Genomic DNA, 23,959 nt, shown 5'->3' on the forward strand with positions numbered 1-23,959 from the left:
ACCAGTGATCAATGTTACTATTGTCATTGTTTGGGGGAGCCATGAACCAGGCCCATATAAGATGAGGAGTTAACTCAGTGGATAAATATGGAATGTGTTCTGACTGCTCCACCTATTGGACAATTCTCTCTCACTTGTCCTCAGGTCTCCCCAATTCTCTGAGACACAAAAATATTGAAATTAGGCCAACCCTACAATGGCCTCTAAGTGTTAGGATGAAAGGGAGAATCAACTGATGTGGCAGATGTCATTTTTGTCTTATTTTAACAAACTGCTACCCCAACCTTCAGCAATCATCACTCTTACCAGTCAGCAATCACCAGCACTGAGGCAAGACCCTCTACCAAAAAAATTATGACTTATTGAAAGTTCAGATAATGATTAGCATTTTTTAAAGCAATAAAATGTATTTTAATTAATACTACATCGTCCCGGGGCAGGTAGGTGGCACAATGAATAGAACACCAGCCTTGAATTCAGGAGGACCCAAGTTTAAATCTGATCTCAGACACTTAACACTTCCTAGCTATGTGACCCTAGGCAAGTCACTTAACCCCAGCCTGGGGTTACAATATAGTGATAAATATTTTACATGCTCTAGGAAACCCCAAAATTCACATGATTCACTTTATCTTACTGTGGTCTAGAACTTAATCTAAAATATACTCAAGGTATCATGTCAAGAGGTAGTATAGTATCAGAATTGAGAAAAACAATACCGAGGCACCAAGTTATCAGTGCTGGCACATAAAAAAGCACAATAAAAAAAACCTATGTTTGTTGATTGACTAGATGACCACCATTAACTTGTTTTACAGCCTCAGTTTTCTTAACAATAAAATTGAAATAACAATATTTGAATTATATTCATCACATGACGGTTGTGAGGGAAGTACATTAAAATTACCTGTTAAATGTTTCAATTCTAAATTTTTATTAAATTTAAATTAGCTGCATGCTAATACCCCAAAGATGTTCTCTTGGTGTTAATGATTTTTAAGATGTTTCACAACTGATACTCTCAATTTCTAAAATTCAAATCAATGTGTTTTCTAAGGCTAACCTACAAACTAGAAAATTTCCAGTAAACTTTAATGTCATACTCATATAATATTATGTTCACAATGGACTCCCTAATTCTTAGCTTCTTCTTTTCCTCTCTTCTTTTTTCTCCTCATCAAAGAAGAAATTCAAGGCAATTACTTCATACAATAAGGGTTTATAAACACCACCAGACCATAATCTAAAATTATATATATTTATTTTTATCATTTGTCCTTTATGACATGAATTAAAAAAAACAGTGTGAGGAGCTAGTACAGTGAAAGGAAGAAAGACAGAGCTTCCAACTCCATCCTGTTCCCCTCAACTCCTTCAAACAGAAGATCCAGACTGCATCATGTTTAGGAAATCCTCTATTATCCCTTTATTCCTCTATTTCAGTCTAAGAAACTATCATCCTTTAAATCTTCTAGGTTCACAACTTCAGCGTTAACCACAACTCATTCTCACTCTCCACATGTCCAAACAGCTGCAAAATTTTACTGTATTCCCCTTCCTATCTTTAAAATCTGACCTATTGTTTCTATTCATACTGCAATAGTTTTAGGCCCTCAGTCTATTTCTATATACTACTGCCCAAAATTTCTTCTTAGACAGGTGTGGGAAATGTCTGGCCAAGGGACTATATGAGCCCTGCAAAATCATTTGGTTGGGCCCTGCCAAGGCAACTGCAAGTGATAAGCTGAAAGCTAGGTACAGCAACATCCTACTGCTTCAGTTCACTAAGTTGATAATTTTGTATGGTGCCTGAATGATGTTAAAAACATCCAAAATGGCCCTTGGCAGAAAAAAGGTTCCCCACCTCTGGTTTAAATAAAGATCTGACCACATCATTCCTCTAATTAATTTCAATGTATTCCCTTTGTCCCTAGAATCAAATATAAATTCCTGTTTAATTTTAAAAGACCTTCCAAACCTATTTCTCCATTGTATATGACTATTCCTTGCTCACCCTGGGATCCAGCCAAACTGATTTTCTAATTACACACACAAAACCACACAAAACCACTCCATCTCCCATCACTGTGCTTTTGAACTGGCTGTCTTCCATACCTAAAATGCACTCCCCCCCTTATCATCTGCTTCACAGAATCTCTCATTCCTTTAAGACAAAGCTCTATCACAATCTTCTACATTAAGCACTCCTTTTCAATCTATTTCACATTAACTTTTTAGATATTTGTATTCATCCATTTCAAATTTATGCTACATTTTTATATTAACAGTCATTCCTTCTTATTCAAATATTCTAGATTTACAACTTTGCCTATTCACTAAAATTTATTTGCAATTTCAGAATCAATATTTGTGGCATTTTGGTGTTCATTTAGGAACACGTGCAGAGTTTTCCAACATATTCTCAGTGGAAGTTAAGCAAGACAATGTTCTGCCTTCTTGTTTCATTTCTCATACTGTAAACAATTACCTTTTTGTAGTCGTGTCACATTTTTGTGCTTTTTGTTGATTTCCCTTTTTAAAATAACCCATAAGCTGAGCTGAAGACAGAAGTATTTTCTAATGTTCCTAAGCACAAGAAGGTTGTAATGTGACTTTCTGATTAGATGTATTAGATAAGTTTCCTTCAAGCAAGAGTTAATAGGGCTGTTGACCGTGAGTTCAATGTTAATGAAATCAACAAAAGAAAAAGGAAGAGAAAATTTACCAATCTGTATGTAAGGCTACGCTAGAAAATGCTCAAGTAAATGTAGTAACTGGAGGCTCAAATGAACCTGCCCTCTTATTTCCCCTTAGGAGTAATGGTTTAATATTCACTACTAACTCAGTGTTTGCCTCAACTTTATAGAACACAATTACATTGAATGAAGAGTATTGGCTATACTTGTGGTCTCATTCTCTGTATTTATAACTTCAATGCCTATCATAGTGTGTAGCACTTGGTAGATGATTAATAAATACTTGATTGGCTAATAAATATGTATTGCAAATTGACTTACAAGCAAATTGTCTGACCCCTTTATGAATGGATGCAAAGAAAAAAGAAGAACTAAGAAAACAATTTATACACTGATAACATTACAAAGAAAAATAACTTATAAGACTTCAGAACTCTCATCAGTGAAATGAATCTAAAAGAACATAGGTTAAACATGCTACTTCAAATGAAGAAACATAATTTCTGGCCACTGCTAATATGGGAACGTTATGTTGCTGAACTATGTATCTATATATTGTATGTATCTATGTATTGAGGACTTTATTGTCTTTAAATGTCTCAGAGGGGGAGTTATTGTGGGAGGGATAGACCTTAAAAAAAAAAAAAGAAAGAAAAGAAAAGTGCTATCATTGAAGGTTTTTGAGTTAAGAGTGATATGAAGGTAACTGTTTTGAGATTTTTTTTGGGGGGTGGGGGGGTCTGGCAGTGAGTGAATGGTACTGGCCTCCAGTAAAAATCCTCTGATGCCTTATTTAATGTAGATCCTTAAGAAGGCTATATAAGTGAAATACAAATTCTGATAGATCCTCCCAAACTGGAACAGCTTAAGTACAGTGTTGTATCAAGTGTATCCTTCATGGTCCTAAGAACAAAGACTCTCTTTAAAGGCATCAAGTTGTATTATCAGTAAAAAAGAGAAACTTGGACTAAATTACAGATTCCTTAAATATTAAAATAAGAAGCAGCATGCACCATGGATTTAAAAGGATGAGTGATCTTAGAATCACATCCACAACAATATTTATTTCCCCACTTTAGACCAATGATTCCAACACAATACTCATTATTTATTTACTGTTTAAAAACCATCAAAGGTTTTTATTATGAACCCCTTAGATCATTGTGATAAATTATTTAGTGTTTGCAAATAACAAAATGGGAATCACAAATATGAATACTGGCTTGGGAGCTGGGATTATAGGGGGCTGGAAAGTTATATTCAGACAACTAACATCAGAACTTTCTAGTCTGCTAAAGTTTTTACTTTTGTTCTAATACAGCAGTAACTTTGTTTTTTCTAAAATAAAAGATTTGTCTTCTTGCCCCCCAGGATCAAAATAAAGAACTTGAATAATGAGGCAACTGAATGGGGGGAAAAATGGGGAAGAGGTGTTTTAATCAATAAAAATATCCCATTTTCAAGAAATAGTTGTAGCTCTAGTTTTAATTGTTCACCCACAAACAAAAAAAAAATTATATAAAAAACACACCACCTATCTTTTCAGATATTAACTTAAATATGTATTTTTTTGTTGTCTACAGATCTACTTTAGCTATTGTTGCATAGCAATCACTTTCCAGTATGGATTTGAGTTTTCTAACTGGGATCTAAATGGATTTATTATTATATTATCTCTATAAAAGAGTTTGACAGGTAGTAATATCCATATACATAGGGAATCTAAAATTTTCAGACATGGCTTAGTTCGAATTTCTCTGTTTTTCCAATATTAGCTGAATAAAGTATAAGCCACAATTCAAGAAGCCATCATTTACACCTTTCCACTAGCATTATTTTCTAAATTTTAGTCTTTGTTATGTTGTTATATAATGTTTATTATATCATAAGCTCCTTAGGAGCTAAACTTGTCATTCTTAACCCCTGGTCAGCAAATACCTCTATTATCCTTGACAGATTTAAGACAAGTATTCTGAAAATATAAATTACTAGTTATTGGTAAAAACTAAAAATAAAGCACATAAAATGGCAGCCTTGATTCATAATCTTCACTATTATACTTTAATCTTTTAATACTTTAATAAAAGATAAATTTCTGGACACATCTAATGTAAGAATCTGTTTTGTCAGACTATGCAATATATTTATCTTATTATTGTTGTTGGTTTGTTTTTGCTGAAAGGAGAAGGCAACTATAGGAGGAATAGATTAAATTTTTTAAAGAGGGTGGCAAAGGTGAGAGAAACAATACTTATTCCCTTAATTGCTAGTGAACTCAAATCTGTCTAGGTATACTGAGGAAAGGAAATGAATGCAGGGAAAATACTAAAAGTGAATATTAAAATAGATTACAGCTAAATGAACAAAGTCAGAAGACTATTTTCAATGTCCTTAAAAACTGTTTTATTTTTCTTGATATTTTGTTTTGATAGAGAATTCTCAACCAAAACTGCAAAACAGCTTGATGCAAACTAAGTCTTCCTGTTTTTTCTCTAAATTTTTCTTAATCATTCTTTACCACACAGTAATATTCCATTCAAAGAGCAACAATGTGACAGTGAATGCTGGACCTTAAGTTAGAATACTTTGCGAGCTCAAATCCAGTCTCAGATATTAAATGGCTTTGTGACACCGGGCATGTCACTTAACCTCAGTTTCCTCACCTGTAAAAAGAACTGGAGAAAGAAACCTGCAAACCACTCCAGGATCTTTGCCAAGAAAACATCAAATGAGATCACAAAGTCAGATATGATTGAAAAAACAACTAACCAATATTGTATTTCACTTATTTATCAGTTTGCTTCGCTACTACACAATAGTATTTTAACACTAACCTTGGATTAAACCATTGGATTATAATGGCGAGATATTTGGCTCAAGAACATGAAAAATGTATTTCTCTTCCATGATTCCAATTTTTTCACCTAACAGTTAGATCAATTCATAGTTCCACCAATAATGTATCTAGCTCTCTACACCTCATCAACATTTCCATTTTATCAATTTTCTTTTTTATTTTTGATAGGTATGAGGAAAACTCATGTTTTAATTTTTTACAATGATTCTCACCATTTACATATTTTCTTATTAACTTTTGTCTTTTTTTAAAAATTACTGCTAGTTTTTGTCTTAACATTGGTGTTATTTTTCTTTTCTTTTTTTTTGCTGAGGCAATTGGGGTTAAATGACTTGCCTAGGGTCACACAGCTAGGAAGTGTGAAGTGTTAAGTGTCTAAGGCCAAATTTGAACTCAGGTCCTTCTGACTTCAGAGCTGGTGCTCTATCCACTGCGCCACCTAGCTGCCCCTATTAATTTTATTTTTGAATATATCTTTCAACCCTTTCCTACCTGCTGAGCTATCACTTAATAACCAAGAATTTTTAAAAGAGGAAAAAAAATGTACATTAATAAAACTTACCAATATAATAACCGATTCTAAAGGACAATCAATATTCAAACTCCCGTTTGTCCATTCCTCCCAGGAATAGATCAGAAGGCAACCAGGCAGTTGGAGGAAAAAAAATCATCTGCTTTCAAATAATCTGATTTCCAATCAGATTCTATCCAAGTCACATAGATAACAGAAATATATTGACAACTATATGAAAATTTGCCCCAAATCACTAATATCAAAAAGAGAAATAAAAACCAAAACATTCATCAAATGCAAAAGACGACAAAAAATGGAAATAGTACATGTTGGAGAAGCATATTAATAACACACGGGTGGGGGGGCTATTTATCTGACCTACTATTGTAGAAGAAATTTTGTAATTTTGCTTTAAAAGTAACTAAAATATCCATAGCCTTTCATCCAGAGATTAAATTGCTGGTCTTGTACTTCAAGACAAAGATCAAAAGAAAAGTCTCATAAATACCAAAATAATTATATAAGCACTTGTGGCAGTAAAGAATTGAAATAAAGTAATTATGTATCAACTGGGTCATCAGGCTCCTCTTGGAGGTTTCTTCTTTTGTAGTTATACTTTAATTGACCTTAGACTGCAAGCTGCTTGAAGATAGATTATATATTTTATTTGTATCCCCAGCACTGACTACAGTGCTTAGCACATAATAGACACTTAACATTAATGTACTGTACTGATTATCACACACAAAAAGCCACAGATATTGGATGTTTATCAATGCCAATACAATGACTCATCTATTAGTGTTAACTAGGATGGAATAAAATAGTAATACAGACATTGAAGAAAAGTGGACCATCTAAGTACTCTTTTAAAAACTATCTGGCGGTATACTGAAAATCTATTTTTTCCTAATTATATTTTTAGTCTAATATTGAACATTTATTCCAAGGACATACATAAACCACATACAAATATGTGAAGTTTGAGTATATATTAAAAAATCCTCAGCTTTTAATCACACAGACAAGGGATACAATCACATGGTAGTCACAGCTGCTATTTACTATCTTATTAGACTCAGACAAGTCACTTCACTTCTTCTAGGACTTCATTTGTTCAATCTGTAAAATGAAGGGGTTGAACTAAATGATCTTTTATGGTCCCTTCCAGCTATAACCTATGATCCTCTTAATGTTTCTGGACCCTTAGTCTTCTCACATGAAAGATAAAGACTACTAGTTATAACAACATAAGAACCATCACAAAACTAAATGTATAATAAGAGTTTAATCTTAGAAGAGTGAGTTGAGAAAATGTATCTTCCTTTTACCTATCTTGATGAAGTATTGTATACACTGTCAGAAAAGTCAATGGGTACTTTGGTTTAACTGAACTGCTTATTTTTCTTTTCTTCTTCCTATTTTTGTTAGGGACACTAAGTTGAGGGAATAGATATATTTGAGAATGGATATAACAACAAAGTGCATAAATTAAAATCAAGAGGAGGTTTAACTCAAAAGATTATGAAGGTCCATTTCAGCCCTAATAATTTTTAAATGTACTCTAAGGTGAGGCAATGTTGCTTAGGTGGACAAAGATATAAGCACACCCAGAATATTCAAATCTGAGCTCTTATTGATGCGGGTGTAGTCCCCTTTAAGATAACTTTTCTGACCTCCAACTTCCTTTGGGACTGACCTTTGATTTACAAGATCTAGTCAAAATCACCCTTTTGTATTCCAAAGGGAGAGATCTGGATCTGAGGGAGTTTGGGTAGTACCCAGCCCCCACCGGATCTGAGCTGGCTTGGGTTTTCAGCTCCCACTATCTGCTCAGGTAGCCCAACCCCTACCTGGTGGATTCTGGCCCTCGAGGAATCAACCTGGGCTCCACCCTACGACCCTTCAAGAAAATAAAAGAGCCAAGCTGGAATCATCTCTTGGCAGAGAGTTGAAACATGCAAGCACCATGCTTTGAATCAGACTTTCTGTCCCGCCACTTTTGGGGTATTTCTTCCTCTATCTAATACCTTAGTATCCTTGCGCCGAATCCAAAGGGGTTGCAGGGGAGTTCCATTTGACTCCCTGTACCCCGAACCTGCCACTAGACCTCAATTAATCTTAATTTTATTTAGGTATCCCTTAACATTTATAACCTCAACATTTGGTTACACCTCATCATTATCATTTAGGAAATGTGAATCTTAGGGAAGTAACTGGCTCTTTAAACTTCAGTTTCCTCATCTGTAAAATTATTCTAATATTTATAATACTTTATTGGATTATTTTAGGGACTAACAGAGAACATATGCAAAAATGTTATAGTGTAATGCACTATAGTTTTTAAGAAATAATCTTAATGATAACATTTCTTTTTACAATGCTTACATTTCCCTTTTGTATTCCTATCTTTCTTCCTTCCCAAAGAATCATCCTTTAAAAATTTTTCTAAAAATAGTAACAGAAAAAAAGAGGAGAGGGGAAAATCAGCAAAAATCACACCTGAGTAGCCCTTACCCCCTCTACAGGAAGGGGAAGAGGAACTATATTGTTACATCATTTCAGTGGGGCCAAGTTTGTTTTTTATAGTTTTTCAATTTTCAGTTGTGGTTGTCAATATTTATTTGGTTCTTTCCATAACCATTATTTATTGTCACTGTGTAAAATGTTTTCTTCACTGCCTACTTCACTTTGAATCAGTTTATGTAAATATTTCCATGTTTCTTTGTTTTCATCTTTCTTATAGTCCAATAAAATTCAATTAGTCATATATTACCATTTCTTTGGCCATTTTCCAACTGATGGAATCTTTGTTTCCAGTCCTTTGCTACTACCAAAAAAATAAAAAATAAAAAAATAAAAACTGCTATAAATATTTTAACAATTAATTACCACTTTGAATATTATGCATAGGAGTAGAATCTCTGGGTCAAAGGATATGGATGCACAGCCATATACATTTTATTTACATAATTCCCAAACTTTTTGGGGAATGGCTGTGCTAATTTACCTTTCTACCCAACCATATATTAGTATACTCATCTTTCTAAAACCTCAACAACAATGAGAAAGGTATTAAGCAAAACCATGGGACTCTTCTACTATGCACTTTTTAAAAGAACGAGTTCTTTTTAAAATATGGTTTTTAATTGTCTGTTATCCTTTTCTGAGAACTACTTATATCTTTTAATGACTTTTCTATTAGGGAAAACTACTATTGTTGCTAGAACATTCCTCTAAACCCATACCTTTAAAAAACTACCTACTTATATTCAAGTGTGTCCTGGAGGTAGGTCCTACTTAAATTATTCGGTGTAAGCATTAACACTTTCAAAATCAGCTAACTACAAGGGTTTGATATATTATTCTGATTCTCTAGGCTTAAGAAAATGATGGAGAAATTATTAATAAAGATTAAACTTAAAAGTACCTCCTGCTATACATCCTGCCCACCCTTTATTAAAACACTTACCAACATAGCCCTACCAAAAATTAAGATTCCACCCCTAGCATAGATCTAGATATTCAATAAATACCTTTTTGTTTGTTTTGTTTTTCAGTTACAAATCCATTGTTCAGAGAGAGATCAATTAGAAGAGATGAGCATTCAGTACAAAGGTGTAAATATTAAAGACAATTGACAGGGCAAAGATAAGATCTTGCACTATGCTTTGACTAATACAGGGAGCACTTGAAAATATCTTAATATTTGATAACACTTGATAAAGAGGAATGATAAACAAATGAGGTTCCATTTTTTTGGGAAAAAGGGAGAAGAGCAGGTGCCCTCCGAGGTATAGAGAGAGGCATCCCAAGTGAGTGCTTTTAGCTTAAAGTTTTTAAGAATAGCGGAGGGGGCATTCTGGTATCCTCAGGCACTGCTCAGGGCCTTGCAAGCAAATTCTGGCAAAATAAAGCCTACACGATAAACGTCCAAGAATTTCAGATTCATCTTGCTCTGTTTTTGTATTAGCTGCTACATTGGCTCCTAGAGGTTACTGCTTGGGACCTTTCAGTAGAGCACAAAGCTATTGGCATAGGTGGGGACAATACAGTAGACACTACAATATAACACAGAATTACAGAACTGATTAATCAGATCCAACTACTGGCACCCACCCAGAAGCAGAGAACATGGTCATTTGAGTGAGCACTATTTTCAACCACTGATGATTCTCCTTGAACAAGCTCTTGGCAACAGCCATGGGATCTGAGGAAGCAGTAATCACAATATCAAAGCCCTCCTGATTCTGCTGCATGAGTCTAAAACTGTCTCACATCCAGGGTAAGCTTTGGCATGAATGGCATACTGTTATGCCCTGAAAATCCTTTTTAAACAGGATCATATTTCTGTCAGTGTTTCAAAATGTTCTGGAGGACAGCCTCATGCTCATCACAAATAATCAACACCTCTTTTTGGCTGCAGAAGGTCAAACTGGCCATCATCTCCTAGAATGAGAGTTTCTCTTTCTCTCTAAATTAGATGACTGCATCCAGTTCCATAATGTTATCTTTGCTCTTACTGCAGAAGACCAGGATCTACTCATAGCAGGAGTATTGATGGTATCCATTTGCAGGGACATGGCCTGGCCTTCCAGGAACAAGTTTTTCTCATATGGGAGATAGGTTGCAAACAAACAAATTTAGACTTGATTTAAGGAAAAACTTTCAAACAATTAGGACTATCTCAAAGTGAAATATCTTAGGAGATTCTTCCTCACTGTGGATGATTATTAGTTGCAGGAGAACTTTTTCAGGTAGAGTTTGGACTAGATGGTTCCCAAATTCCTTTCCAACACTTAAAATCTATATTTTTATAAAGAATTTGTATCTTTGGAATTAATTGTAACAGTATGAATTAGTTCTGAGTTATTTTGAATATACTTGGAAATATAGCAGCTGGATTAAATTGGTGGGAAGAAAATTTCTTTTCTTCCAGTTAAACATCTTTATTCCCTTCAAGTCAATATCCTATGGCATTAACCTGAGGACTACCAACATCGGAGTTATCTTTTGCTAAACACATTTCAATTTGTATCAGCACCCTTTTAAAAAAGGGATACTCAAAACTAATAATAGGCACCAGAAATACATTAAAAAAAAAAAAAAAAAAAAAAAAGGCAAAACCCAAACAAAACCAAAGAAACCCAAAAACTACAACACTATAGATGTAGTCTGATCAGGGCTAGTACAGGCATACTTTGAAGATGTTACAAGTTCAATTCTAGACCACAGCAATAAAGCAAATATCAAACTAAAGTGATACATTTTTTTGGCTTTCTAGAGCATATAAAAATTCTGTTTATCACCACACTATAATCTATTAAGGACAGAATAGTATTATGTCTTAAAAAAAAAAAAAGTTATGTACTTAATTGAAAAATACTTTATTGTTAAAAAAAAAAAAAAAAAAAGATGATGGATTAGCCATCACCTGAGCCTTCAGGAAGTCATAATCTTTTTGCTGGTAGAGGGTCTTGCCTCAATGCAAGTGGCTGCTGACTTGATAAGAGTGATGATTGCTGAAGGTTGAGGTGACAGTTTGTCAAAATAAGACAAAAATGACATCTGCCACATCAATTGACTCTCCCTTTCATCCTAACACTTAGAGGCCATTGTAGGGTTATTAACTGGCATAATTTCAATATTGTGTCTCAGAGAATAGGGCAGGCCTGAGAAGACAGAGAACTGTCCTGTGGGTGAATTCAACATTTATCCACCGAGTTAGTTCCCCATCTTATATGGGCCTGGTTCATGGCACCCCAAAACAACAATAATAGTAATATCAAAGATTGATCACAGATCCCCACAGCAGATATAATGATGACAAGATTGAAACATTGTGAGAATTTCCAAAACACAAAGACAGAGTGAGCATCTGCTGTTAAAAAAAATGGCCCCAAGTGATTTTTTCAATACAGGGTTGCCACAAACCTTCAATTTGTTAAAAAATCAAAAAATCCACGATCTCTGAAATGCAGTAAAGCAAAGTACAAGAAACTGAGGTATGCCTATACAGAAGAAAGAGAACTCCCTTGGCTCTACACACTAAAATTTCTTAATGCAGTCCAAGTTCAAATTGTGTAGGTCATTACTTTTTAAAAGTTTATTATTTTCCCAGAACATGCAAAGATAGTTTTCAGTATTCATCTTTGCAAAACTTTGTGTTTCAAATTTTTCTCTCTTCCTTTCCCTCCTTTCCCCACACAGAAAGCAATCCAATACATGTCAAACATGTACATTTCTTCTAAACAGATTTCCCCATTCATCATGCTGTGCAAGAAAAATCAGATCAAAAGGGAAAAAAGGGGAGGTGGGGGATAAGAAAAAGGTTAAAATACTAATGGTTTTGATCCACATCTAATCTCCATAATTCTATGGGTACAGATGGCTTTTTCCATCCCAAATCTACTAGAATTTTCTTGAATCATCCTGTTGTTGAAAAGAGCCAAGTGAATCACACAGCTGATCATCACATAATCATCTTGTTTTGTGTACAATGTTCTCTTGGTTCTGCTCACTTCATTTAGCATCAGTTCATATAATTCTTTTCAGATTTTTCTGAAATCAGTCTGCTCGTAATTTCTTATAGAATATTCCATTATATTCGTATACCATAACTTATTCAGCCATTCCCCAATTGAGAGACATCTACTCAGTTTCCAGTTCCTTGCCACTACAAACATTTGTACACATGTAGGTCCTTTTTATGATTTTCTTAGGATAAAGATCCAGTAGAGGTATTGCTGGATCAAGGGGTATTCACAGTTTGATAGCCTTTTGGGCATAGTTCTAAATTGTTTTCCAGAATGGCTGAATCATTTCACAACTTTACCAACAATGTAGCAGTGTCCCTGGTTTTCCCACATCCCCTTCAACATTTATCATTATCTTTTTCTATCATCCTTATCCTGTCTGAGACATGTGAAGTGGTACTTCAGAGTTGTCTTAATTGGCATTTCCCTGATGAATCGTGACTTAGAGGATTTTTTCATGACAAGAAATAGCCATTTCTTCATCTGAAAATTTCCTGTTCATATTTTGATTAATTATCAACTGGAGAATGGCTTATGTTCTTATAAGTTTGAGTCAATTCTCAATTCTCTATATATTTTAGAAATGAGATCTTTATCAGAAACAATGGATGTGAAAATTCTTTCCTGGCTTTTCTACTTCCCTTCTAATCTTGACTTCATCGGTTTTGTCTGTACAAAATCTTTTTAATTTAATGCAGTCAAAATTATCCATTTTGCATTTCATAATGTTCTCTAATTCTTCTTTGGCCATAAATTTCTCCCTGAGAGGCAGACTATCTCTTATTCTCCTAATTTGCTTACAGTACCTTTAATTTAGAAATACTTCTATTATGCTGAAATTTTTGTTAACTATATTTGTGTCATAAAGAAACTTAACCTGTATCAGTGAATTTCTCTAACAAATACCTGATAGTCAAAGTATGTAGAGAGTTGATAGAAGACAAGAAATTTACAAACCTTGAATGTTAGAAACTATCTTTGCATGCATTTGAAAAATAAAAAGCTATTAAGATAGTAAAAAAGTATAAAACTTGGGGAGGGGGGAGAAAAAATGCAAAGTATCAACAACTACATAAAAAAAGTTCCAAAAATAAGTGAGAAAATACAAATTAAAAAAAAAACTTTTCACATCCATCAGATTAGTAAAGATAAAAAAAAAGAAAAGAAAAGAAAAGAAAGAAAGAAAGAAAGAAAGAAAGAAAGAAAGAAAGAAAGAAAGAAAGAAAGAAAGAAAGAAAGAAAGAAAGAAAGAAAGAAAGAAAGAAAGAAAGAAAGAAGGAAAAAAAAAAAAAGAAAAATGACAATTGATAGAAGAACTATGGGAAGCTATGAACACAAATTCATAGGTAGAAGTTGTGAATTGCACTGAGTATTCTGGAAAGCAATTCCAAATATCCCCAATGTTACTCATACCCTTTGACCTAAAGATACCACTACTAGCAATATGCCCCATCTCTCAAGAGGTAAAAGTCAAACCAATAGGAAGTGCATAAAAATATACATAATGGCATTTTTGTTATAGGAAAAAATGGAAAACAAAATAGGTACTTGACAATTGGGTAATTATTAAATAAATTTTGGCACACAAATATAACGGAATATTATTATGCTGTTAAAAAAAAAAGGCACAAAAAATGGATTCACACAAACCTGGGAAGTATTATATAAAATGATAAAACAAGATTGAAAGTGAGAAGAACCAGGAGAACAACTTACCTGATGGCTACAATGGACAATGAAAGACATTAAAAAAAAAAAAAAACTCTTTTACAATCTAGCTTTATTATTTTGTTTTTGTTTTAAGTCACTAATGATCTAACTTCCAGATCTAAAGGTCTTTTTTTTCCAATCCTCAGCCTTCTTGATTTCTCTTCAGTCTTTGACATTGCTGATCACTCTTGACACTCTTTTCTTTCTAGCTTTTCATGATACTTTTCTATCCTAGTTCTTCTTTCAGATCTATCTGTCCAATTATCCAGTTTGAATTGTCCAATAGGCAGGTGGAGATACAAGACTGGAGGTCAGCAGAAAGGTTAAGGCTGGACAAGTACATCTGAGTCTTCTACATAAAAGTGATAATTGCAAAAAGGGAAACTGATCAAGATATCAAATGAAATGTTAAAGAGAGAGAAGAAAAGTCCAGGGTAGAACCTAGGGAAATATCCAAAATTAATGGAAGGGACCTGAATGAAAATCCAACAGAAGAGTCTATGAATGAATGTTTACATTCATAGAGAACCATGGGACATCTTAAACTCAACCTGTTCAAAACTGAACTCACTTTTCAACTTTCAAAATCTTTCCTGTTCTCTATCTTCTTTATTATAGTTGAGAGTCCTATCATCCTCACAGTAACCCACATTCTAATCAGTTGTCATTCCTAACTCCTCACTTTCACTCCCTACAATTTTTATCCATTCCCCCCTTTCATATTACTTATCTTCCTAAAAGTACAGGTCTGATCATGTCACCCTTCCCCCATTCAATAAATTCCAGGGTCTTCCTACTACTATAACCTTCAGGACATAAACTACAGTTTGCTCTTAAAGCCCTTTGTAACCTGCCCCCTTCCTACCTTTCTAGTTTTCTTTCACTTTACACCCCCCCCATAAATCCTCTGCAATCCATTAATACTCGTTTCCTTCCTCTTCTTCCCCTGAGCCACTCAACCTCCTGCATTGAGCTTTTTCATTGGCTGTCCCCCATGCCTGGAATGGTTTTCCCCTCCTTATCTCTACCTCCTAGCTTTCTTCAAAGCCTAGGCTAAAGTTTTACCTTCTGCAAGATGCCTTTCCCAGTATCCTTTGATCTTAGTGCCTTCCCTCTAAGATTACCTTCAATCTATCCTGTGTATATCTTGTTTGTACACAGTAGTATGCAAGTTGCCTCCCCAATTAGGCTGTGAGCTCCTTGAGAATAGGCATTCTTGTTTGGCTTTCTTGGCTTGGCACAGTGCCTGCCACATAGGAATTACTTAATAAATACTTGTTAACTAAGTCTGAGAGAGGAAAATATACTTGCTCAAGTATATTGAAGAAAAAAGATATCATACTGTATTCCAATACTGTTTATACTCGAATACTGTTTGTAAGTTTGGGTCTGCTAGAAATGGTTTTATTTAACATTAATCTATATCCAACCCATTTCTAGTTTGCAGAGAGATCCCTCATGCCAGTTCAAGGCATCTGAAAAATGAACTCTCAGATAAAGTCCAAGAAAATTATTGATTAACATTTAATCACAGTACGTAAAAATACAGCTTGGAATTAACTTTTAGACTAGCTGAGTAACCAAATTACCATACCATTTATTTGAATAACTACCATTAAAACAAAGGGACTTCTTTCCTAATCTTGATTATCTTAACCCTGCATCAGAGAAGGGTGAGTGCTAGCAAGTCAATCACTGAAGGTAGCTAAGGTAAAGAAGGGAAAGGTCTAATATTTGGTAACTAACAAAATCTCTTGTCCAGATCCATCATTTAACTTTTCAGAAGGGTTTTTCCTATGAATCTGGAAGGACCTTTAGAAGAAAAAAATTAATATTTTTGGTTTTACTAAAATATGCTTCTATACTTGGGTCAAAAAGTCAAGTGTTTAAAGCAATATTTGAACTCAGGTCTACCTATTCCAAGCCTACTAATCCAGTGTGACCTAGCTGCCTTTATGTTCCTACTAAAATCTTTCTTTCTTACATTATATTGTGTTTGTTCTATATAGACTTATGTATGTATAAAGCGTTTCCCCTTTAAGAAAGTATGCTCCAAGAGAGTACTTGTTTCTATATCCCTGCAAAGTGCAGTGTCCACCACATTAACAGATGCTTATTAAGATTGACTAGGGGGCAGCTAGGTGGCGCAGTGGATACAGCACCAGCTCTGTAGTCAGGAGGACCTGAGTTCAAATATGGCCTCAGAAACTTCACACTTCCTAGCTGTGTGACCCTGGGCAAGTCACTTAACCCCAATTGCCTCAGCCAAAAAAAAAAAAAAAAAAAAAAAAAAAAGACTGACTGGATACATATTGTATAATGCTGATAGAAGAGATAAATTCTTTCAGGACCAGGATGTTTTTTGCTTCTGATTCAATATGGAGAATGCCATAAAATAGGGATGATACTACTTGTATGTAGAACCTATCTCATAGAAAGCATTTGGCAAAGCATTTGGCAAATCTTTGTAAATTACTCCATAAATTCAGCTATTAGTCTTTGAAACTTCTTCAGATTCATTATGTTTTTACTGAGATGAAGTAGGTTTAGGTATAGAAGCAGAACTAGTTTGCCCAACTATAGTTTTGGTTTTATTTACAATTCCTTTTTCTCACAAATGCTTACCAGACATCTAGAATAGGTGTCTTCAACTTTCTCTCCTCTCTCTTCTTATTCCCTTACAATCTGCCTTCTGACCTTAGTATTCTAACCAAAACCTCTAGTCTTCAAAGTTACTAACGACCTCTCAGTTGCCAAACCCAAAGTCCTTTTCATAATCCTCATTCTCCTTGATCTCTTCTGCAGCCTTTGACACTTCTGATAACTCCTTCCTACTTGATACTCTTTTCTCTAGGTATTATGGACTCCCATTCTCTCCCCACTTTCCTACCAAGTTTACTTACTTTTCTGTCTCATTTGTTGGATCCTCCTCCAGATGATACCTTCTAATCAGTTGTCTCTTAAGAGTTCTAGCTTGGGCCCGCTTCTTCTCTCTGTATACACTATTTCACTTGGTGATTTCATAGGCTCCCATGGATTTAATTATCATCTATATGTCAGTGATTCTCAACTCTACCTATCTCAATCTATCTCTTGGCCCTCAACCTCAGAAATCCAAATGACTTTTAAAAATCTTACCTTGAAGTTCAGAAGACATGTTAAAATTGAGTATGTATAAAACAAAATTCGTTGTCTTTCCCTCTACCCCACCTCCTTACTTTCCCTATTCCTATGGAGAGCAAAGCAATCTTCTCTGTTCCTTAGGATTAAAACCTCAGATGCAACTCTATTTCTCACTTCCAAGTACCATAGACTATCTGTTGCTAAGGCCCATCGATTTCATCTTTGCAACATCTCTTGAACATAGACCCTTTTCTCCTCTGATACTGCCATCTTTTTAGTGCAGGCTCTCACCACCTCACACTCTATAGCCTGCTGTGGGGTGTTATCTGCCACCTCAAGTCTCTCCACACTCTAATCCATGTTCCATTTAATCACTAAAATAATTTTCCTAAAGTATATATCTGATCATGTCACTCTCCTACTTAATAAATTCCACTGGTTCCCCACTATCCCCAGGAACAAATAAAAAGTGCTCTATTCAAAGCCCTTCACAAATCTAGCCCTCTCCTATCTTTCCAGTCATCTTACACTTTACATGTGTTCTTCAAATTAGTGACACTGGCCTTTTGATTGATCCATGAAGAAGACACTCCATTTCCTGGTTCCAGGCATTTTCTCTGGTTTTTGTCAGAGGCACAGAGGCAATGCCCTGGTTTCCTTTACATACCAATCAAAATCTCACATTATATAGAAAGCCCTCCCTGACTCTCTTAATTCCAAATTTTCCTCTGTTAATTAATCTTACATGTAGCTTGCTTTGAATATGTTTCCATATCATCACCTCCTTAAATTGTGAAGTCCTAGAAGACAGAAATTGTCTTTTGCTTCTTTTTCTATCCCTAGTACTTAATATAAGGCCTGGCACTTGATCAATATTTATTAACTGATTGAAAAATAGTTTGTTTTTTGCCTAAACTCACCATTATACTTTGGGAACACTAGTAACAAATATTTTACACTGTTCTGTTAGTTTAGTTAGCTACAGAAAACTTTTCAGCAGTTATTCCTACTGACCCAGGACTCCCAAAAGAGTTTGGTGTCTTCTCCAGAGATTGCCTGGTAAAGAAGAAAGTAATGAATTTCCATGGTACCTTTCACAACTATATGTTAAGAATTTTCTCTTTATCTTTTCAAAGGTTAAGGGCTATGGATGTAGAGTACTACATTTTCAGGCTAAACTGATGTGATTAAATTTGCCTCCCTTTTTATTCCTTGCTATAAGAGAGGCCTTTCTAGATGGGAGGTTGGGAGTATCAAGTGATATAAGAAAAATCATCCGCTCACACCTTAATTTGGACCTCAAGAGTTCAACTACTTCAACAAATCTCTCATTTTACAAGAGGAAATTGAGGCTGGGGAAACACCAACTCAGAAAGGCTGTAAGCACTACAGGCAATATTTGAATAAAGGTCTTCTGATTTTAAAGCATCAATTCATTATCTCCTAACAAAAAAAAACATTTTGCACAAATAAAGTCAGTGCATATAGATTGAGAGGAATAAAATCACTGTAGCAAGTATTGTTAATATAAGTCTGACATCTAGGATTTATGAAAATTTACTAAAATATAAAAGACCAAGAGCTTTATCCAGATAATCAGTAAAACAAAGTTTTCAAAACAAGAACTACAAACTATTAATGGCTATAGAAAAGCACATACCAAAGTACTAATAAAAGAAGTACAAATTATAGGAACTTTTGAGATTTCACTTCAGACTCAATAAATTGGCAAAGGTGAGAAAAAATGGCCATTAACCTAAAGGAACAGTAGAAAAATAAGACATATTAATACACTGTTGATGAAGCAGTTCTCTGTTCTAGAAAGAAAAAACTGTCTAAATTAACATCTTTTGGCACAGATATATCTTTACTGGGTACACACCTCAAGGAAGAAAAAGACAGGAAAGTTCCAGAGTATGTCAAAATATTCATAGTAGTAGCAAAGATGTGGAAACAAAGTAGGTGCTGCCCATCTTTGGGGGAATGAATGAACAAATTGGGAAATATGAATTGAAAGATTATTATGTACTATAAAATGGTAAATTTGGAATTCAGAGAAACATCAGCTCTGCATAAATTGATGCAGAGAAAAATCAGTTCAACTAAAAGAACAATCTAAATAATAAATACAATGGTCTAATAAAAAGAATATCAAACAGAGAACTCTGAATAACTATTAATCAATTTTGGTCTCAGAAAACAAATAATGAAATATGCCTATTTTCTCTTGGCAAGAAAGGTATGTTGAACATTGTAGCATTGTCCAATGAAGTCACTGTAGAGATTGTTATTGCTTAACTGTTTTTCTTTGTTACAAGAAAGGATTTAATTACGAGTGGGTGGAAACATCCAGAAATGAACATTAACAAGTATTTATCAATACCTGGCACCATGTGCCAAATAATGTGCTAAGTGCTGGGGATACAAAGAAGGTAAGATAGTATCTGCTCTCAAAAGATTCACTATCTAACAACATACAAACAGTTAGGGACAAAAAATATACATGACAAGGTGAAGATAATCAACAAAGAGAAGGCATCAGAATTCAGGAGGATCAGGAAATACTTCCTGTAGAAGGTGGGACTTTAGCTGGAACTTGAAGGAAAGAATTTCAGGGAGGACAGCCAATGAATCAATAGATGGAATGGCTTCTGTGAGGAAGAGCAAGGAGGTCAGTGTCACTGAATACTGGACATTGAACACTGGTAGAAAATCAGGGTATGAAGGGCGCTGAATACTAAAAGTAGATTTTACATATGATTGTAAAGGTAATAAATTGCCACTGAAGTTTATTGAGTGACAGGGGTAGGGAGAGAGAGAAAGAGAGGGTGTGTGTGTGTGTGTGTGTGTGTGTGTGTGTGTGTGTGTGTGTGTGTGTGTGTGACAGGGGTAGGGAGAGAGAGAAAGGGAGCTCATTTGCTCCAATCCTGACATTTTAGAGACTTGAGTGAATCACTAGTCTCTACAGCCTCTGAAGTCCCCCCATGACACCCCAAGGATGTCAGTTACTATGTTAGTCCATTGCACCACACATTATTAAATGTCAATGATTCCACATCTTATATTCCTTCACAACTTAGTGCCCATATCCTATTCTTCCAACGATTTATTTATCTTTTATCAACTAGCAATATAAGACCCCGTTATTTATCCATTATCTAATCTGTCTACTTCAGAAGATAACAAGAGCAACAAATGACAGCTAGCTCCTAGACAGATGACTAAATTCACATACTACCTCTGATGTTTACTGCTTATCTGACATTAGCAAGTCACTTATCCCTTCCCCACAACAATTTTCTAAATCAGGGACAAGGACCAGATGGCCTGAGTTTTCTTCTAACTCTGTATCTGTGATGCCATAATACACTGTTGTCTTCTATTATAAAGGAAACACAAGTATTTCCCTATTGGTCACTTCTAATCATCAAGAGACCAGTAAATTGGGTATTATTTGAAGAACTTCTCATTACAACCAATTCCTTGCAAGATGTTTTTTCAATTTGTTGGCCTCTTAATTCTTTTAAGTAAAGTTAAACCTAAACTCCTGTCCCACATTAAAATTTTTTTCTCCATTTCACTATTTTTCATTATTCCCCATGAAATACTTGTCTAAAAGACCTGGCCTATTCTCATCATTCTGTACTGAGAATCCATTCCATATTTTGTTTAAAATTATGTGTGGGCTAGGGTCTACATAGGTTCTGTATTCTACTAGACTGTAGATTCTTTGCAGCCATTCAAGAGAGTATAGTATGTCAATCAAAATAGCCAATATTTATTTTAATAGTCTGTTAGTTGTGAATATTTCCCAAAATAATCTATTCATTGTGAATGTTTAGTCAGTTCTGTGACTTTTTACGATTTGTAAAGCTCTTTGTTATCTCATTCAATCCTTACAACTCTGTACAATAATTGGTATTATTATTCCTGTTTTGCAAATGAGGAAACAGATAAAAAAATTAGGAGATGCCCAGGATCATATGAGTGCCTGTGGCAGGAACTCAAATCTTCCTGACTCCAAATCTAGCACTATTCACACCCAGCAACCACCTTAAGACCCCAGGTAAGAAGATCTGGGTCCAAATCCAGTCTCAGACACTAACTAGCTGGTTGACCTTGGGGAAGCCTTTGCCCTTCATGGATCCTGGTTTCAAAGAACTGATGATTTCTTATGTCTCTGCCAGCTCTCTAGCCCACTACTACCAGTACCAAACTAAAAGGTTGCTGATTAGGATGAGTTCACAATCTCATGTGTGCAGTCTATGTTTGGAGAAATTTGCTACTCTTTTATAATTATGTTTTCACCTGGCTCGACCCCAAATAATCTATTAATTGTGAATATGTCTAGTCAGTCCTAAGATTTTACAGAGAAGTTTTTCAATTAGGAGTTGTTCACACAACTAAATAAATGTTTTGTTCCATCGAAGATTCTAAGAGAGGTAAATGGTAAAGCAAAATTGTAGAGTATTCAGAATAAAATTTATCGGAGACTCCATATATCAGAAAACTAGCAGAGAATCATGCACGTGGAAGGGGCTTAACAAATGCTTGAAATCCAGAAGATGAACAAATGAACAAGGAGGATCTTGAATTCTACTGTGCTTCTTATTTGGGTAGGTGTGAAAAGGTCTGAGAAACAGTCCAGACTGCCTAATAGATGAGGTTAGGAGTTAAGAGTCGATAAGAACAAAGTTCAAATCCTCTCTCAGACCAATTTTAAGTCCCTGAGCAAGTCACTTAATTTCTCTGTGACTCAATATCCCAATATGCAAAATAGGAATGATCATAAAGAGCCTATCTCACCAGGCAGTGAGGACTAAATGAGTTAATTTATGTCCAGAGCACTATAGAAACTCTATTTTTAGCTTCAGTTATTTGAGAAATCACGACTTCCAATCCAAAGAACAAACTGCCAAGTCAAAGGGAGGTTAAATTCCCTCGAGGAAGGAAATCATAAAAGTCATTCACAGAGTCGTCCATATCAATATGGTCAACGCTAAAATTTCCCTCCCCCCACTCCAGGGTTTAACAAGGAAACAAACTTAGAAACGAGACACAAGGAGGGAATGCCAGCACTGCTCCGAGCAAGTGGGCCCCTCCTAGGGCTCCTATCCTTTCTAAACTGTAGGGGGCTTCCACCCTCAGTGACAACGGAAGTAGTTTAGTTTTCACCAGCCAACACAGGAAGGAATGTCAAAATACAATGACACTTGCAGAGATACCCCGAATCCGGCTAAACGACGTGAGGGGGCGTCACTCGCGACTAAACCTACACACGTGGGATCCCGGAGCCCACCCCCCACCCTATGTCCCAACCATCTGCGCGCCCAGGTCCCGATGGGCCCTCATGGAGTGACACATGACAAGGCCTGGAAAAAAAAAAGCCACTTTAAATTGGGATGGCATCCGAACCCTTCGCTCGCCTCCGCCTGGGACCCCCTACCCTCTCTTCCAGCCCTATTCGCTGCACCCCCCCCTCCGCCCTAGCGCCCACACACGTGTTAGCCCGACACCGCCCCACCGGGTCCCACGTGCGCTCGGTCCAATACACTGCCCACGTGTGGGCGCCCCACGGACCTTCGCGGTCGCCGGGGTCACCGCGTGACCCTCGGGTCCCCGAAGGGGGGAGGTAGAAAAGGGCAAAGTCTCGGGTGTGGAAGTCTCACAGACAGCAAAAGTGCCCACGCCCCTCCTTCCTAACTTCCCATCCTCTCCCCCCTCCCCAAAACCCCAGGGCTGGGGGCGACGGCCCCTTTAAGACGCGGCCCTGTAGCTGCCAGCGGAGGGGGGGTGCAGTGCGGCCTACGCCCCCCAGGCCGCCTGCCCACGCCTAGCGGACTCACCTCCGGCCGCCGGGCCCCGCCGCCGCAGCCGCGGCGGCGGCGGAGGGGGGGGAGTGAGTGGAGTGCGGGCGGGGGCCGAGGGGGGGGTCGCCCCGCCGATGGTGGCGCCGCCGCTCGCTCGCTGGGGCCGCGGCTCGGTGAATGCGCTGGGCGCGGACGCTCCTCGCTCCCTCGCTCAGCGGCTCCTGGGACCCCAAGATGGCGGCGGCGCTGAGGCGGCTGCGGGCGCTGGGCCGGCGGCGGCGGCGGCCACTTTCACTCACTGAGAGGAGCGGAGCTGGGACACGGGGAGCCATGGCGGGGGGGAGGAGAGGCGCCATGGCCAGGCCTGAACAATCGAGCCGCCGCTCGCCCAACACGTCGTCGCCCCTCCCGCGCCCCCTGCCCGCCGCTCGCTCCGTGACAGCCGTCACGGCCACGGCTACCCGCTTCGCACAGCTCGCGCTCCACTACCGCCGCCTGACGCCCCTCGCAGATCGGGGTTCGAGGTGATCCTGATCAATGTTATCGGTTTACAGATTGGTTGGGGCTGGGACTGGCGGAGATTGCCGAAAGGCTGCGGGGAGGAGGAGGACGTAGCCAGGGTGAGCCAGCAGATCTCGCGCTAACAGATGTCGCGAGAGTTCACAGCTTCGGCAACTGCCGAGGGAGGAGTCCTGTGACCGGAAGTGATGTCA

General features: G+C 36.8%; 1 protein-coding gene across 1 annotated transcript in view; it reads right to left on the minus strand.

Moving 5' to 3' along the window:
* INO80 (INO80 complex ATPase subunit) overlaps positions 1-23,386 on the minus strand; it is a 101,256-nt gene extending 77,870 nt beyond the window's left edge. Inside the window, exon 1 of the mRNA XM_074289320.1 lies at positions 23,283-23,386. The gene's annotated coding sequence lies outside the window, so the exon portion shown is untranslated. The remainder of the gene's footprint in view (positions 1-23,282) is intronic.
* Between the last annotated feature and the right edge of the window lie 573 nt (positions 23,387-23,959).

Source organism: Sminthopsis crassicaudata, chromosome 2, assembly GCF_048593235.1.
Source record: "Sminthopsis crassicaudata isolate SCR6 chromosome 2, ASM4859323v1, whole genome shotgun sequence".
Classification (NCBI taxonomy): Eukaryota; Metazoa; Chordata; class Mammalia; order Dasyuromorphia; family Dasyuridae; genus Sminthopsis; species Sminthopsis crassicaudata.